The following is a 17,449-nucleotide window of genomic DNA, read 5'->3' as shown; positions in this document are numbered from 1 at the left end:
CTCTGCTGGTCCCTCTGTTGCTCCTTCTGCTGCTCCGGCGGCTGCTCTAGCTTCCGCGAGGTGTAGTCGGGGTAAGAAACAGGCTGCTGCTGTCGATCAAAGTAGATTAGAAAATAAAATAAGGACTCTGTCTATTTAAACTGGCTCTAAGGAGCCTTATATATACATAAGGAAGGTATAGGTAACAGGAGGGGAGTGTAGGCAATAGGAACAGGGTAGTAAGTAACTGGAATATGGTGGTAGGCAGCAGGGTAGTAAAGAACCTGATTTTGGTTGATAGCTGCTCTCTCTACTGCTCTCTCTATTGCTCCCTCTGCCGCTCCTTCTGCCGCTCCCTCTGTTGCTCCTTCTGCTGCTCTCCCTGCCGCTCCAGCTACTTCTCCCTCTGCCGCCCTAGCTACTGTTCCAGCTGCTCTAGCTACTACTCCGCTACTACTCCCGCTATTACTCCAGCTAGTTCTCCTTCTACTCCCTCTACTTTAATTCCCGCTGCTGCTCCTACTACTACTCCTACTGCTCTAGCTCTAGCTCTAGCTACCGTCTAGCTGCTACCCCAGCGCCTGCCCTAACGCCTACCCCAGCAGGTGCCCCAGATAGGAGTTCTATAAGGCTAAGGATTATAGAAGCCCGTAGGTGAGCATCCGTAGCGTAGGCTAGGTCGTAAAAGTACAGCTGGGCGTAGCGCGGAGCCTAGCCAGCGGGGGCGTCTAGCGGGCCCTGCAGATGGTACAGCTCCCCGTGGATCTGGAAGCGATTGACGCCGCCACTAGGGCAGACGCCACGGTCCGTAACAGTACAGTTTAAGGAGGTAGAGAATAGGGCCGCGTTATACGGGTGTAGCTGCTAGCGGAAACTAGCGAAAACGGCGTACGGTGGGAGTACGGTCCTATAGTAGACCCCGTAGGAAGTTCAGTAGCGGGTGGAATAGGGGTAGTATCTATCGCCTTATTTGTGGTGGGCTTTAAACCTTAGCCAGTTAGGCCGCGTCGATGGCACGTGCTAGTCGCTCTAGTGGCGGGAGTTATAACTCTCGCAGAGGACGTCCACGGCCCTAAGATTAAGCGGCTCTACGATGCGAGATATAGCAAGGCGTCCGGCGAGGCCCGGTGGTATTAGCGTGGGATTTACGGCGTCCGCAATAGGCTGTACTAACTAGCCGGTAGCTGCGGGCTAGCTGTTACTAATGATAGTATTAGCGGTATTATAAGGCCCCCGTACGGGGGGCATGGGACGGTAGCGGGCGAGGCGTGAGGGCTGGTAGGTAGTAGGAGTAGCAGTAGCAGCAGTAGTAGCGGCAACGGGCCGTAAAGGTCGCACGACGGGAAGAATGGACATCCGGATCGATCTCTTCTAACGGGCGGCGGCGCTTTCTTTTGTTGTAGTAATAGAAACGCGTTAGCAGCCCTAGAAGCAGCTCTATAGGGAAGTAAACTTAATATATATCCCTTAACCCGTTGAGGCGCAACGCCAAGCTAGCTCGTGCATGAACACCGGGGTTAGGCTTGGCATAACCTCGGGTTACGCACGACCCCCCAAGGTCCGCGACATATCGTCCAAATATCACCCCCCCCTTTTGGTGGTGGCCCCTACTTTTCGGACGCGTTTTTAAGGCCTAGGTTAGTACTGGGTTAGTATAAAGGACCTTGTCGCGCGCCTTTAACCTTATCGTCGCCTTAATAATCTATTTTTTAACCCTCTTCCTATTCTTATGCCCGCGCTAGCTCCTAGCTTACGCGGGGCTTCTAGTTTTATATAGAACGGCCTGCTATAATTCTAATTCTATAATATAGAGCTCTCTTCTTCTCCTCCTCTATTAATATTTACGCGTTTAGTGGCTTTATTTACCTATACCCGCGCCACACTTACGCGTCTTCCCCCTAACCTCTTACAGAGATAGAGTCTTTTAAGAATCTTCTTACCCTATAGTCTACTTTGCAGTCAAAGGAAGTCCCCCTAGCCTCCTCCTTTCCCTCCTCCTATAGCCTTTAGAACGAATTTAAGGCCTAAACGGCACGGCTATACGATATTTATAAGGCCTAGCGCTTAAAGAATACCACAAGGGCGTATAAGCTAAAGTAGAAAGAGTGGGAAGACTAGTATATAAGACTAGAAGGTAATACGGACAGCGCCTAGGTAATAAAAGATAAGCTTTACCTATTTTTAGAGCAGTAAGTTATTAACTAAGAATTATAGGCTGCTAGCTATTAAAAACGGAAGTTAAAACAGAAAGAGATATAGAAAGATAGTAAGTAGGTAAAGAAGAGGTAGAAGACGGTTAAGCGGGCAGAGTAGCTAGAGGGGAAGTTAGCCGTAGGGGTAGCTGTAGGGGCAGCCGTAGGTATAGGGGAGGAAGCTATAAAGGAGGAAGGGGAGATATGGGATGAGGAGGCCCTAGACGCCCTATTTAACGAGATAGTCTAATACTTAGTTGTAAATAGCTATATCTCCGCTATTACTGAGCTTTATATATAGTAGTTAGAAGGTAAGATCTCGCAGCTATTACGGGGGGCAAAGCTCTTGGTAGTACTAGATAGCGTCCGCTATAATAAGGACCGGATTTAACGCGTTAACTTTATTAATTAAGGCCTATTTATAATTATTAGCGGCTATAACGTTAAAGGGCTTAAAAAGGCAATTACTTAATACTAGGAGACGGGCTCTAAAATACTAGGTTTAGTTAAGTCTTACCTTTAAACTATAGCCGAGTATTTATTAGGTTTATATATACCCTACCTAGTCTATATAGCTACTGTTTTCTAACCCGTTCCTTAGGCTATACTACTATTACCTATAGTAAAAGTAGATAAGACGTTTAGCTTACTAACCTTATTCTTATTAAACTAGAGAATAAAGGGCCTAAACTAGATAAGTTAGCGCCGTGTATAATTATATTAATAATATAAGGGAAGCAGAATTAGTACGGTAAGGTTAAGTATATAGGCTATATATGGAACGCTAACCCTATTCTCTACCCCCTCTCTATAATAGCCTTCTACTTCTTTAATTGCTAGGGTAAAGACGGCGCTAAAAGCTTTTTATTCTTTCGGTAACCTAAGGACTACTATAACCTATATATCTTCCCTAGTAGTATTAAAGTACTATAACGGCCGCTAAGCTATTATATATAGTTTAAATAGAATAAAAAGATGTTCTAGGGGGTAGGAATTTACTTAAAGGAGAAAACCTATAGCGCCTATAAGTAGAGTGTCTGGTATACTAAGCTTAGCGGCGTTAAGGAGACCTAAATTAGATGGGCTAGACGCTAAAATATGGATGTAATAATAGGAGCCTACCTTAGCTATTTACCCTATACGTTTATATGGTTGATCGCCGGCTTCCTAAAGAAAAGAAAGGGCTACTTTTTCCCCTACGCACGGGAGGTACTAAAGGAGGCCCTCTATTTAAAGATATAGCCTAAGACTAATATTTAGCTAAAATATATAGAGGCCTACTACCTAGGTAGGGCTAATAATAAGGTTATACGGCTTAACCTTATAGGCTTAGGATTTCTACGCCTCCTCTATGTGTTTAGGGTAATCCTATTATAGGACTTAGTAATCCTACATAAGCAGTTCCCGCTCTACCCCCTATAGAAGGACCCCCTCTTTGGCTATAAGGAGTACTAGAGGTTTACTGCGTAGGTAGAAAGCTTACTAGCTAACGTAGTTACGCTAGATAAGCTAATAATACGGAAATACTAGCCCGCCTATAAGGCTGTAGCTAAGCTAAGATATAAGGCCGCAATCTCTAAGATAAAGGGGGTTTAATTATATATGTAGATAATCTTAGAACGCCTTAGCGAAATAGAAAGGTTATTAGTATTATTTGCACCTATATAGATCTAGTAAGGGAAGATAGGTATCTAGATAGGGCCTATAGAGTCTATACGTCCACCTTTAGGCGAGCCTGCGCCGTCTACTATAACGTTTACTATATCTACGCCGCCTACTCTACTGTTTATAATATCTATACTGCCTACTTAACCGCCGTCTATAATATCTACACCGTCTACTTAGCCGTCTATAATATCCGTACTGTCTACTTAGCCGTCTATAATATCTGTACCGCCTACTTAGCTGTCTACTATATCCGCATTGCCCCTACTAGCGTAGGTATAAGCTAATACTTAACTATTTCTTCTATTTATCCTTAACCTATAGGCGCCGCTAAGGAAATATAAAATACTTTAAGGTGGTAATTTAGTCTTCTAGCTCTAGACTAAGTAGACTTTAGGGCTAGTGGGTAGGCCGTTAATTAAAGCTCTTAATCGCTGCTAGGGGGCACGCTAACGGGTTAACGGTAAGGCTATATTCTATAGCCGTCGCCATAGGATAATTAAGGATATAAGACGGCGCGTAGAAGATGGTATAGTAAGAGACAAAAAATAGGCTATTAACTAGCTGGAACAGCTATAAGGTTGGCGTTCTTTAGATTGGCTTTATAAGAATATCTAAATAGTTATTTTACTATAGTAACTAAGACGCCTCTATATACGATTACACTATAGTAACTAAGACGCCTTAATATATAACTGTACTGTAGTAACTAAGACGTCTTAATATAGGACTATACTAGTAACCAAGACGTTTTAATATAGAACTATACTATAGTAACTAAGACGCCTTAATATATAACTATACTATAGTAACCAAAATATCTTAATATAGGACTGCACTATATTAACTAAGACGCCTTAATATAGGACTATATTATAGTAACTGAGACGTCTTAATATAGGACTATACTATAGTAACTAAGACGCCTTAATATAGGAATAGAGCCCGTTTAGGTGTTGTAAATTTAGAGTAATATTACGCGACCGTCTAGAAGTACCGATCTAACATAAATTATATACCTTTTCGCCTAAAATTGCGTGCGAAAATACTTGGGGGCGGTCGCTGTGCGACCTTATGTGGGGTTTGGGCGCGTTATTAGCAGGGGTGGCCCTAACCTCGTATTAACCCGGGTCATAACCGCGCTAAATCAGCCCCCCCGATATGTGATAGGTATCAGATATACACCACCTCGTCAATTCCGGTGGTTAGCGCTTTTATTAAGCCACCAACTAACCCAAATTCAGTGCATTCTGTCTTGGCAGCTGAATATTAAAAAGAGACTGCCGAACAACCTCACCTAACGGTCAATTTAAAGCTTTTTGACGCCTTTGCCAGCCGCATCGTGATTAGGTGTATTGGTAAACTCTACACAGTAAGGAACCTAACTCAGGAAGCCTCTACTAATCAACAACACGTCTTCTAGTTTCCTACCCACCGACGCGTTACGACAATCCTTAACTTCCTTAAGCCTCTATCACGACCTTTGCCTTATTCTTCTATTCTAGCGTTTAAATAACCTTTTTAGTAGTAACAAAGTTTTAAAATGGCTTGCTTTCGTCCTAGGTGACTTTATAGAAGTTAAAGATAAGCCCTTAGGTGTATTAATTACGCTGTTAAGACGGATATTAATGGCGGTGGTCACAGATGAGGTTTCTAAGTTTAGACGAATATTAGGTCTTGGCGCGATTATAAGGGACTTTAAATAGCTCTGCAGATTTAAGTATAAAGATATTTATCTACGCCTGTTATAAGTTAATACTATCCTTACCACTTTTTATACTAAATTTATATATTCCTATAGCAAATTCTAACTAAAATCTTTCAGATTCTATCCTTAAAGGTATTTACTATGCCTTCTCCTGGGTACAATCCTTCCTGTATGGAAGGGACTTTAGAACCTACTTTACCTAATCCTCCTAGAGCTTTACTGCGCCTTCCTAGCTTTAGAAGCTTCTTTAGCTTATTTACTCCTTCCTTACCTTATAATATAACTATACTAAATACTCCCTCTACTCGCTCTGCTATATCTAGTTCTTCTACTCTAATACCTACTACCCTAAACTATCGCATTTGCCGAGTAATTGCTTATTTTAATAGATAGGAAAGACGCAAGAAACAAAAGCGGGAGGAGTAAGCTGTAGAACGTATTTAACGTCGCTAACGGCTTTAGGAAAGTAACGCTCGAGCGCTTATTCCTTACTCCCTAAGATATACAATTAAAGGCCTCTATTACTACCTTTAAGAACCTACCTCTCGCATTGCTGCATTAGTTAAGCAATTATATTCTACTATTTACCGCATTATTAATAAAGCGCAGACCCTAATACGTGGTAGCTATCGCAATGCTCTTATATATAGCTCGTTAATTTAGCGTTAACTAATTAATTTCCTAGAGTTAAATACTTAGGCGTGTTGCCTTACCTACTTAGAGCTTTCCTTTTACGCAGGAGTCCCTTATTCCGACTCTATAGTCGCCTAATATCTTAAGAAGGAGGGCTTTTAATGCTATGTTACTTATATAAAGCCCTAGCTTACTACAGCTTACTATTACGCCTAATTAGCATTTATACTGGCTTACTGTTACTTCTAAAAAGAGGATTAGTGGAGAGTTATATAGATAGATAAGGCAGCTATATATTGTGGTAGGCACTAGCGGCTTTATATCATTAAAAGACCTAGTAAATAATTTTATCCTAACTGCCTCCGTCCTAGGTTTACTAACGTACCTTATATAATGGTATAGGCTGCATTCTACAGTATAGAAAAAGGGTCTCTACTATTTTAGAATAAGGAAAAATAGGGTAATATTACGGCGTAGGGCTTCCTAGATTATATATATCCAAAGCTTAAAGAATTCTTGTCACTGCGACTCAGTCAATCGAGGCACGAGCGCCGTTTAGAACGTATGCAAGCCTGTACAATTGGTAGTCTATTGACCCGGATATCAAGATAAGGAGAAGAAGAAGGTCGTGGAAAGGACACGTCTATATACATGGAGCCAAGACGTAAGCGAACCCCCCTGACTAGGCCCTATCCAGGTTACGCGCGTCAGTGCCGTAACAATTCTACTATAACGGAACCTTGTAGCAGGTACTACAATAGGCTCGTTAATAGGCTAGGTATATAGGTGATACAAATTAAAGTTAATAATATAATAATAACTAGTAGAGTGGTTGCCTAATAGATTAACTCTAATTATATTCTAAGAATTACTATAAGGAAGGAACTATCTAGGTAGGGACCGTAGTCCTTTAAATACACAACCGTACTCCTAAGAAATCCTTCTTATATATAATATACGTACGCTTTATCTACTCTATTACGGATTATATAGATCCTATAAATTATATAGATCACCTTATATAACCTTAGTTACCATTCCTCGTTATATAGCTCTATTAATTCCATCCTAGACTATGCTTAAATTAACTAACTAGCTTCTTCTAACTTTTCTCTAAGTAGTCGTAATATTATACTTAAAGCGTTTATAACACTATCTCCCTTCTTTTTATCTTTGTCCTTAAAGATTCCTAGTATTTTTAAGTCGTTTACTAGAGGTATAATATCCGTTTAATTAATTTGGTTAATATCATTACTTATTATACCTAAAGTAATTTCTTTTTCCTCTATAGCTTGTTGGTCTTATACCGTCGCCGTTATATTATCTCTTAGTAAGATTATACTATCTCTATATTCTCGTTGTGCGAAAAAGGGGTTAGTTTATGTTATATTAGCGAGTCCTTCCTCCTAGCAACCCTCTTTATATTTAGAGTGCACTAAAGCAAATATTTATTCGTCTTGTAACGTTCGCTCTATCTTTAACGCTAAGTATGCGCGTCCTATTACTCTTAATAGTTATTAAGTCCCCTAAGTAATTTATTATAGGGTCTTATATTTAATCTACTGCTATAAAGCTTAATAATAAACTTTTAGTTGCATTAGCGGAACTTTATTATTCCCGGGACGCTAAGAAAGAGGCTATTAATGCTTAATAATGGGCTCTTAATTCTCGTCTAGCTGCGTCCACTTAATTAATTTATCTTAAGAAAGTGCGTAAGAAGGTCCGTTTTAAGGAGTAGAAGCTTATAGAATAAGGTCTATAGGAACTTAGTAATAAAAGAACTGGTTCTCCCTTAACTAAATAGGGAACAGTTCCGAGTAGCTCGGCAGCTGCTCCTCTTAAGTCCCCCTTAAGTAATTTATTCTTGTCGGAATGTATAGACAGAGGTTATCTTGTCTCTAATTAGTCACCCTTATAGTGACTTATCAGCCCCCTACTTAGGCACCGCGATCCTTACGATCCTTTGCTTTTGACATTAAAAACAATAATAACAATCATTATACTATCTACGAACCGTAGCTACGTAATATCCCCTTGTGTAACCAACACTAATTAGTGGTTAACTTTACTGTTATACTACAGAGCAGCTAGGTATTCCACTAAGAAGAGACGAGCCACTGTACTAGTGCTACTCGTGCTAAAGGGAGCTATCTTTTAAGGTCAGAACTGGTCCTAAACCTTAAATAGAACTCTTCCACGAATCTAAGGATCTAAAGGCTAGAACTGGTCCTAAGCCTTTCTAAGATTATAGATTCTTGCGTCTATTACGCAGAACAACACGCTTTATAAGTCTTCGCGATTTAAGGCTAGAACTGGTCCTAAGCCCCATAATCGCAAATATACGTCCGAACGCGTACTAAACAATAAACGCGTATAAACAACGAACGCGTACCAAATAATAAATACACATCACGAACGCGTACCAAACGACAACCCCTATACTAAACGACAATCCCTACACTAATAATACTTCCCTTCCTCTGAAAACATGGCTATTCTAAACGACTGGAGAGACTCCCTACTACTAGGGGTAGCTACGTACGCGAAACTCATCGATAAAGATTAGGACGAATTTACTATTAATATAACAACTTATACCGCAAAACAAGTTAATAGCTTTCTCCTATATTATATTATATTCTACCAAAATAGACACTAGGCCGATTCACAGCTGTAGGAGTATTTTAGGGAAGATTTTATAGGATGGACCGCCGATACCTAGGCACTCGGTAACGCTAGTATTATTTAGGATTTTTGGGACTTTCTCCGTAGGAATAGAGTATACGTTGCCAAGAACGGTAACTTAATTACTAGCAATATTTAGGCCGTTATTATTAGTATAGAAGAACCAGTATAGACGGAAGCTAAGATTATACGTTAACTATGAAAGCTAAGAACTAACCGATATTCTTTAAAAGGCAACTTTAATTCGTATTAAAACCCCTAGAACGCTAATCTCCCACTTAGTCCTCCTCCTGCCTAGTAGCGACGTCCGTAGCAGCCTCCGTAGCAACTATAACGTCCACAGCAACGTCCGTAAGAACTTTTAGAAGAACCTCCGTAAGAACCTCCATAGATAACCTTAGGGCATTAAATACCTTAAGTTCCTTAGGCTGCCGTACCTTAACCTATGCCTTAAGCTCCGCAACAAGCTCCGCATTAAGCTCCGCAATAAGCTCCAAAGTAACCTCCACAGCAAGAACCTCCACAGCAACCTCTGCAGCAACCTCCGCAGTAACCTCTACAGCAACCTCCGCAGCAATCTCCGTAAGAACCTCCGCAAGAACTACTATAAGAACCTTTGCAGTAACTACAGCAGCCGCAGCAACTGCAGCAGCTATACATATATATACTACCTAAACTAGCCGTAGTAAGTGTAGAGTAAGGACCTAGGTAAGGACCTAGATATAGTAAGGAGGTAGCCATAATTATAAAGATCTATATAAATAATAAGTCGTTTATAGCTTGCCAGGGAGTTCCCACCTATGGAATTACCGTCTTAAATCCTAAAGAAAACTTGCCTTAGTTAATTAATAAGTTGCAGCCCTTAATCGCTATACGGGAGAAGGAACACCCTAATTAAAGAGTATATACTACCTTCTTTACGGATTACTGCTACCATAATTAAGATTAAGCTCCGTCCTGCTAGTAAGCTTAATAATAACCTCCGCAGCAATATCCGCAGCAATATCCGCAGTAACCTCCGCAGTAACTTCCGTAAAAGCTTCCGCAAAAGCTTCTATAAAAGCCTCTGTAATAACCCAGATCTATAAACAGTATCTTTAATTAAAAGCAATAGTTATCCATTCTTCTATAAATATTTAATAAGCTTTAGAAGATTTAGCGTAGAGGATTCTAAGATTTCTGTAGTTCCTAAGGTAGCTATAAAGGTGGCTACTAGCGTAATCTAGATAGGAAGTTCTTATAGAGGGTACCGTAAAGAATAGGTAAAGAGAGAGTAATATAGGGGGGAAGTGGTTAGGACGGCATAGTTACGTAGGTAAAGTATAAAGAAGAATTACTAAAAGTACTATTAGAGAGCTTACCTTATAGATAGCTGTTAGGGCTATTAACGATTTCACTAGCCTAGATAGGCTCGTACCTATATTGCTGTCACAGAACACCCCGTAACACCTTATACGCGCCTACCTATTTCTACCACAATATTTGCAATATCCGATCTGCAATATCCGTAATATCTATAGCAATATCCGTAATATCCGCAACGATATCCGTAACGCCTGCGAACCAACCCTATAACAAGACTCCGTGCCGATCTGCCTACGGAACTGACCCTATACTAGCACCGCACTGCTATATAACAACAACTATTAGTACCGCGCCGTACTGCCATATACCATCGACAAACTGATAGCGCCGCTATGCCTGCTATTACGATACTGATCGCGCCGATATGCCTGCGATCTACCGACCGAATAATCGTGCCTATACGCCTACGATTAACCGACCGACTGATAGACAAGCTCTATGCCTGACCACTATCACTACCGCCGCTAGTACCGTACTACTACCTAAATAGACTTTTGCTGCTTCTACCTGCAGCTAAACTAACACTTTGCTGCCTTTCTGTAGCGCTATAAGCATAAAGAAAGAACTGCTAGTGTCGGAATGTATGGACAGAGGTTATCTTGTCTCTGATTAGTCACCCTTATAGTGACTTATTAGCCCCCTACTTAGGCACCGCGATCCTTATGATCCTTTGCTTTCGATATCAAAAACAATAACAACAATTATCATACTATCTACGAACCGTAGCTACGTGATATCCCCTTGTGTAACCAACAATTCTTTTATAATCCTTTATTACTATTACCTAACCTAATCTCTTCTAATACTCCTATACCTTTCCTATAGCATTTTTTAGATTCTTTAGTGGCTTTTAGGTAGTCTTATTGTAGCCTATCCACTTAACCTTATACTATATTTTATTGTTAATGTCCTTATAACTAATAATCTTTAAAACTTGCTATTTATCTTCTTCTTACCCTCTATACGTGTCTGCTTTATAAACCGGTAGCTTAATATTCCTATATGCTAGCTCTAGCATTATAATATGCTATATAGGGTAGATCTTTATTTTAGCTAGTAGGTTTAATTTAAATATAACCGGTGAAATCCTTTATATAATTTTAAAAGGTCCTAGTCTAATATAGTCCAACTTCTTACTTAGTTGTCGACTTTTAAAGTTTTTATATAGTAGCTATACTTTATCTCCCTCCTTAAGATCTAGTCCCTTATATCTCTTAGCGTCGTAGTATTTTTTTATTCTTTGCTATACTACCTTAGCTGTTTCTATAAGGTCTATATAAAGATTTATTAACATCTTTATTCTTTACCTAGCTGTACTACTTATTTTCTTTACTTAACGTAGCAATAATAATATTCTTGGCTTATATCCGTAATTTGCCTTAAATAGTAATATACCTATTCCTTTTTACGGTGTTATATTATATATAAACTATATAACTGGTAACAATAATACCCAATTATTCTATATATAATTAATATAGTGCCTTAAATACTGCTCTAGTGTCTAATTTAATCTTTTTATTTAACTGTCTGTCTGCGGATAATATATAGTAGAAGTTGCTGCTCTAACTCCTTATTCCGCTAAAAATACCTCCTAGAATATTGCTATAAATCTTAAATCTCTATCCAATATAATTTTACTTAGTACTCTATATCTTATAAATACTTCCTTAATATAGATTCTAGCAATATCTTCTACTAATATTTCTTCTACGCATGCTATAAAGTATCCCCACTTTATAAGCTTGTCTACTATTATTAAGATTACGTTGTAATCTTATCCAGTAATAGGATCTCTTAACTTTAGCAACTTAATAATAAAGTCCTATAATATAACCTCCTACAGTCTCTCTAGTATTTTAATAGGTTGTAGCCCTCTATATAGCTTATACCTTATTAGTTTATTCCTTTAGCAATCTAGATACTCTTTAGTGACCTTTCTAGCTATTCTTTAGATATTATTAATAATACACTCCTCCTAGAGTCTTAATACTAAGCCTATAGCTCCGTTATATCCTTAGGTTAGTCCCTTATAGAAATCCTCTATAAAGTACTCTGCTATACTTCTTAGGATATACTTTACTTCTTAGTTCTTATATATATCTATCTATAGATCTTCTAGCTATACTTTTAGAATCCTTTATACCTAAAAGCTCTCTAGTATCTTATAGACTCTTTCTAACTTATCCTCTTAAGTTACTACGATTTTTAGATAGTTATACCTAATTAATCTATCTATGTCTTTTCGCAGTAAAGCCCCTAATAGCTTTTTATTATTTTATAGTTCAGCTTTTTAACTTAACGCATTAGCTCGTGTGTTGTCTATACCCTTAATATGCTAAATCTTAAAATGGTATTCTGTAAGTATCTCCACCTATCTAACCTATCTTTAGTTAAGTTCTTTCGTTATTAGGAATCCTATTAGGTTCTTATAATCTATTTTAACTATAAATAATTTCTCTATACCTTATAAGAATACTCTCTATTTCTTTAGTGCTATAACTATACCTAATAACTCCTTATTATAGATGTCATAGTTTAACTCCGGTAGTGTTATCTTCCTACTATAGTATATTACTAGATGCTATCCATCTAGGTGCTTTTATATAAAGTATACTCCTAGTATAAAGTTTAATATATCTATTTCTACAACCGTTTCTAGTCCTAGTTAATAGATCTTAAAAACTGGCTCCTGGGTAAATAACCTCTTAACTTCCTTAAATAGTTCTTATTACTTCTTTCCCCATAACTATAGTTCTTCTTTCTTTATTAATCGCGTAAATAGCTTAATATCCTTTAACTATTGCGCTATAAACCTTCTGCAGTAATTACAAACCCCTAAAAACAATCTTAACTGCGTAACGTTCTCTAGTTCTTACTAATTTACTATAGCCTTAATCTTCTTTAGATCTATACTAAGTTAGCCTAGTTTAATAATAAATCTAACAAAATTAGTCTTCCTAGTAAAGAACTCGTATTTCTTAATTGCTACTAGTATCTATTCTTCCTATAGTCTCCTTAAGACCCATTTAACGTATTCTTTATACTCTTCCTTAGTTATTAAGTAGATAATAATGTTATTAAAATATACCATAACAAATTTATCTAAGTATTCTCCTAATATATTATTAATACGCTTCTAAAACGTTACTAGTGCGTTTATAAGCCCAAATTATATAACTAATAGTTTGTATAGTCCTTCCTTTAACCTAAAGGCTGCCTTCTATTTATCGCCTTCCTTAATTCTAATCTAATAGTACGCCTATCTTAGATCTATCTTCATAAAGATTTGCGTATTGCCTATCCTATTTTAGATTTCGCTAATTAAGGGTAAAGGATATCTATCCTTCCTAGTAATGCTATTTAACTATATATAGTCGATATACAGCCTTAGTTTACTATTTTTCTTTAGTACAAATAGTACTGGATAACCCGCTAATAATTGCGATGGTCTAATATATCCCTTTTATAGATTTTCTTAAATAAACTCTTTTAGTGCTCTACCTTCTTCTTTGGTAAGCTTGTAGATTAAAAAGAACCTTAAACTTATTTCTAGTTTTAATTCTATTTTATAGTCCTATACTATATACTCTAACAGCTTTTTACTCTCTAGTAACTATAGTTTCTTACTATACTTATAGTATCTCTTTAGTATATAGCTTAGCCCTTTCTCTATTTCTTCGTAGGTTGCTTCTATTTAGTACTATACTAACTTAGCTTATTATCGCATCTTATATTATTAAGTATTTCTTATATTAACTTAACCTATAACCTAGTTAATCTTTAGATTATATTCCTGTAACTAAGGCATTCCTAATACTACCTTATTGTTCCCTAATAGTAATATATTAAAAGACATCTTAATTTATCTCTTTTTAATAGTTAACTAAATAGGTCCTATTTTAAGATTAATAATGCCTCCTCTATAGGCTATCGGATCTTCTAAAATTGTCACTAATAGGTAAGAATACTCCTTTTCCTATATGGTAATCCTATTCTTTTAACTACTACTAGCGAGATATAGTTTCTTATTACTCTACTATCTATTAATACCTTAAACTATTAATCTTGCTACTTTACTTATAAATTTAGGTATTGTCCTTAAATTCCTTTAAGGGTCTAAGGCTTTACTACTAGCTCCCTCTAGTCCTATAGGCCTCTACTTTTCCTAACTATTAGCTGCTTAATCCTACTTATACTTAGTCTACTTTTAGCTAATACTTAGTTCGCTTTTTATCTTTAATATACTATAGATAGGTATTCTCTAAACATTCCCACTATTATTATCTATCTAGGCATTCTTCCGTAAGGAATCTTTTTAGTTAAAGTATTAAGTCTTTTTATCCTTAAACTTTTACGGGGTGCTAACTATGTATATACTTAACGTTTTAATATTTTACCTCGTCCGGTGCCTAATATATTCTTACTAGGTACTTCTAGTTCTTATTTTTAGGTGCTCTATATATATTATACGTATTATCCACGTATATAATCTATGCTAATATATAATATGCTTAGTATTTTAGGTTAACTCTTAGCTTATCTTTATCCTTAAGTTTAAACCTTTCTTATATTAATCTAAGCGTTATAACTTTATTTATAGGTATTAAGATTTACCTCTTACTTCTTTAGTCCTCTAATTACTCCTCTAGATCCTTTAATGTTATAATTAAGGCTCCCTTAATATGCGTTATAGCCTTTTTTATAATTAGGTAGTCTTAAATAACTTTCTCGTTTAACTATATATAGAAATCTTCCTACTTATTATTGTGTCGTTATCTATACCACTTTTAGTACAGTCCTTTAAGTATATACGGCTTATCTATAAGGAAGTATTTCTTTATTACTATATCGTAATAGCCCTTTATATATTATTCTTATACCTAAATTAAGTTCAGGGAGCTCTTGCTGCACCCGGCCCAAAAAGACTAAAACCAACCAAAAGAACCCTGAAAAACACCCAGAGAATCCCCCTAAGATGCATGTATCGCAGGGGAGGCATACATCGAACGACGGTGGTTCGCACCCGCGCGCGTCCACCAGAACCACGCCCAGCAATGGCCCTCCACAACAAGAACGGGCGAATACCACACTATAAAGCGGAAAGTCCTCTATTAAGAAGGCATCTAATAAAATATAAAGCCTATTAGACGCGTCTAGTATCCGTAGTTATAGGGGAGTAACCGTTAGCTATAACGAACTAATGCAGCTAGCAGAATGGCTCCGCTAGTTTAGCGAACCTTAGGCGCCCCTCTAGCAAACCCTTAATTAAATCCTCTAACGGCTAAGTAAAATTAAAAATAAATAAAACCCCTCTTTACCGGCGAACCGTACCTGGGCCGCCGTAGCTGTGTATCTATAGTATAGGGAACCTACCCCCCTAAAGATAATATCTGGGTATATAATTATAATATAACTAAGTATAGAAAAAGTAGAGGGGCTTAGGGGATAATTAGAAATAGAAGTCCTTATAAAGATTTATAAAGAGGTCTATAACGCTATTACAGTCTAATACTTTAGGAGTGGAGATATTAGAGTTACCTTAAGGGACTAACAGGTAAAGGAACAAGCTATTAGGGTAGGGTATTACGGACGCTTTAAGTACGATATTACGACTACTTAGAGAAGAGATGGAAGAAGCTAGTTGGTTAATTTAGGCACGGTCTAGGATAGAGCCGGTAGAACTATATAATAAGGAATGGTAACTAAGGTCACATAATATACTATATGTTGAACGAGAGGAATGGGAGGAACTTACGTACCTTACGTATAAGACGTATATTATATATAAGAAGGATTTTATAGAAGTACGGTTGTGTATTTAAGGACCCTTAGTCCCTACCTAGATAGTTCCTTCCTTGTAGTAATTCTTAGAATACAATTAGAGTTAATTTGTTAGGTAACTATTCCACTAGTTATTATTACTTGTCGACTATTATTACTTGCATTTCCTATATACCTAGCCCAATAATAGGACCCACTGTAGTTCTTGCTATAAGGTTCCGTTATATAATCACTACCTGGTTATAGTATTAATAATAGTAAGTTGGATAACATGCTACTAAAAGCAGCCACTACAACGCCATTAACGGCGGCAACTATATTAAGGTTAAGTAATAACACCAGCATAGTAGACACTAACTTATAGCAACCTGTAATGGTTAGACAGTTATAAGAGATAGTTAACTAGCTAATAGAAAATAATATAACGTTGGAAAATAAGATTAACGGGATAGGCGCAGCAAAGGTTAAGTTACTATTGATTAAAAGGTACTTAGGAGAGAGATTAAAGCTTAAAGGATTCCTTATGCAAATGTACTTTAAGGTTACGTAAGAGGGAGCTAAGCTAGTAATACCTATGGATTAAATAGTATACGCAGGATTGTTTCTAATAGGAAGAGCACTTAAGTAGTTTAAGCCTTACCTTATAGAAATCCAGGTAAATGGAATAATAACTATAAACTAAGAGGTACGGTTTATGTTCTTAAGCTGGAATAGATTTATTAAGCGACTTATATAAATATTCGGAGACCTAGAGGCAGTAACTATAGCGGAAAGAAAACTCTAAGACATTATATAGTAAACCTTAGCAATTAAGTATATAACGTAGTTCCAGACGTTAGTAATATAAGTTAAGTAGAATAATAGGGCGCTTATAGCACAGTATAAATAGGGACTTAAGGCTAAAGTCTAGGACGTAATTATTCTAATGGAAGATATGGATACCCTAAAGGAGTTAATAGATTAGGCGATTAAGATTAATAATTAGATCTACTAAAGGGAATAGGCTAAGAAAGGTTAAAATAAAGTTTTATAGTTATATAAGGCGCAGAGTACATAATGACTAAAGCTAAGTTAGAAACTATAGTATAACGTAGAGCTAATAGACCTAAGTGGTACTAAAGAAGCCTATAAGAAATGGAGTAAGAAACTATAGAAACCTAGGGGATAAGAATTAAGTAATTAAAGGTCTAAGAAGTAGAGGCCAAATTAAGGATTTTAGCAGCAGAAGATGTTTAGGCAGACTCTATAGCAAAAGTAATGGTTTAAAGAGGGAGCTTATATAAATTACAGAAAATAAGGTTACTTTGTAAGGGATTATAAAGATAGTTAGAGATACTATATAATAAAGGGAATAAGACTAATAGTAGACAATATATACGTATAGAGGGACGACAATATACTGCGAGGGATAAAAGAATGTTTAATTAAAAGTTTTATA

Source organism: Cenococcum geophilum, assembly GCF_001692895.1.
Source record: "Cenococcum geophilum 1.58 unplaced genomic scaffold K441scaffold_10, whole genome shotgun sequence".
In the NCBI taxonomy this organism is placed as follows: domain Eukaryota; kingdom Fungi; phylum Ascomycota; class Dothideomycetes; order Gloniales; family Gloniaceae; genus Cenococcum; species Cenococcum geophilum.
Note: the sequence above shows the minus strand (reverse complement) of the source record.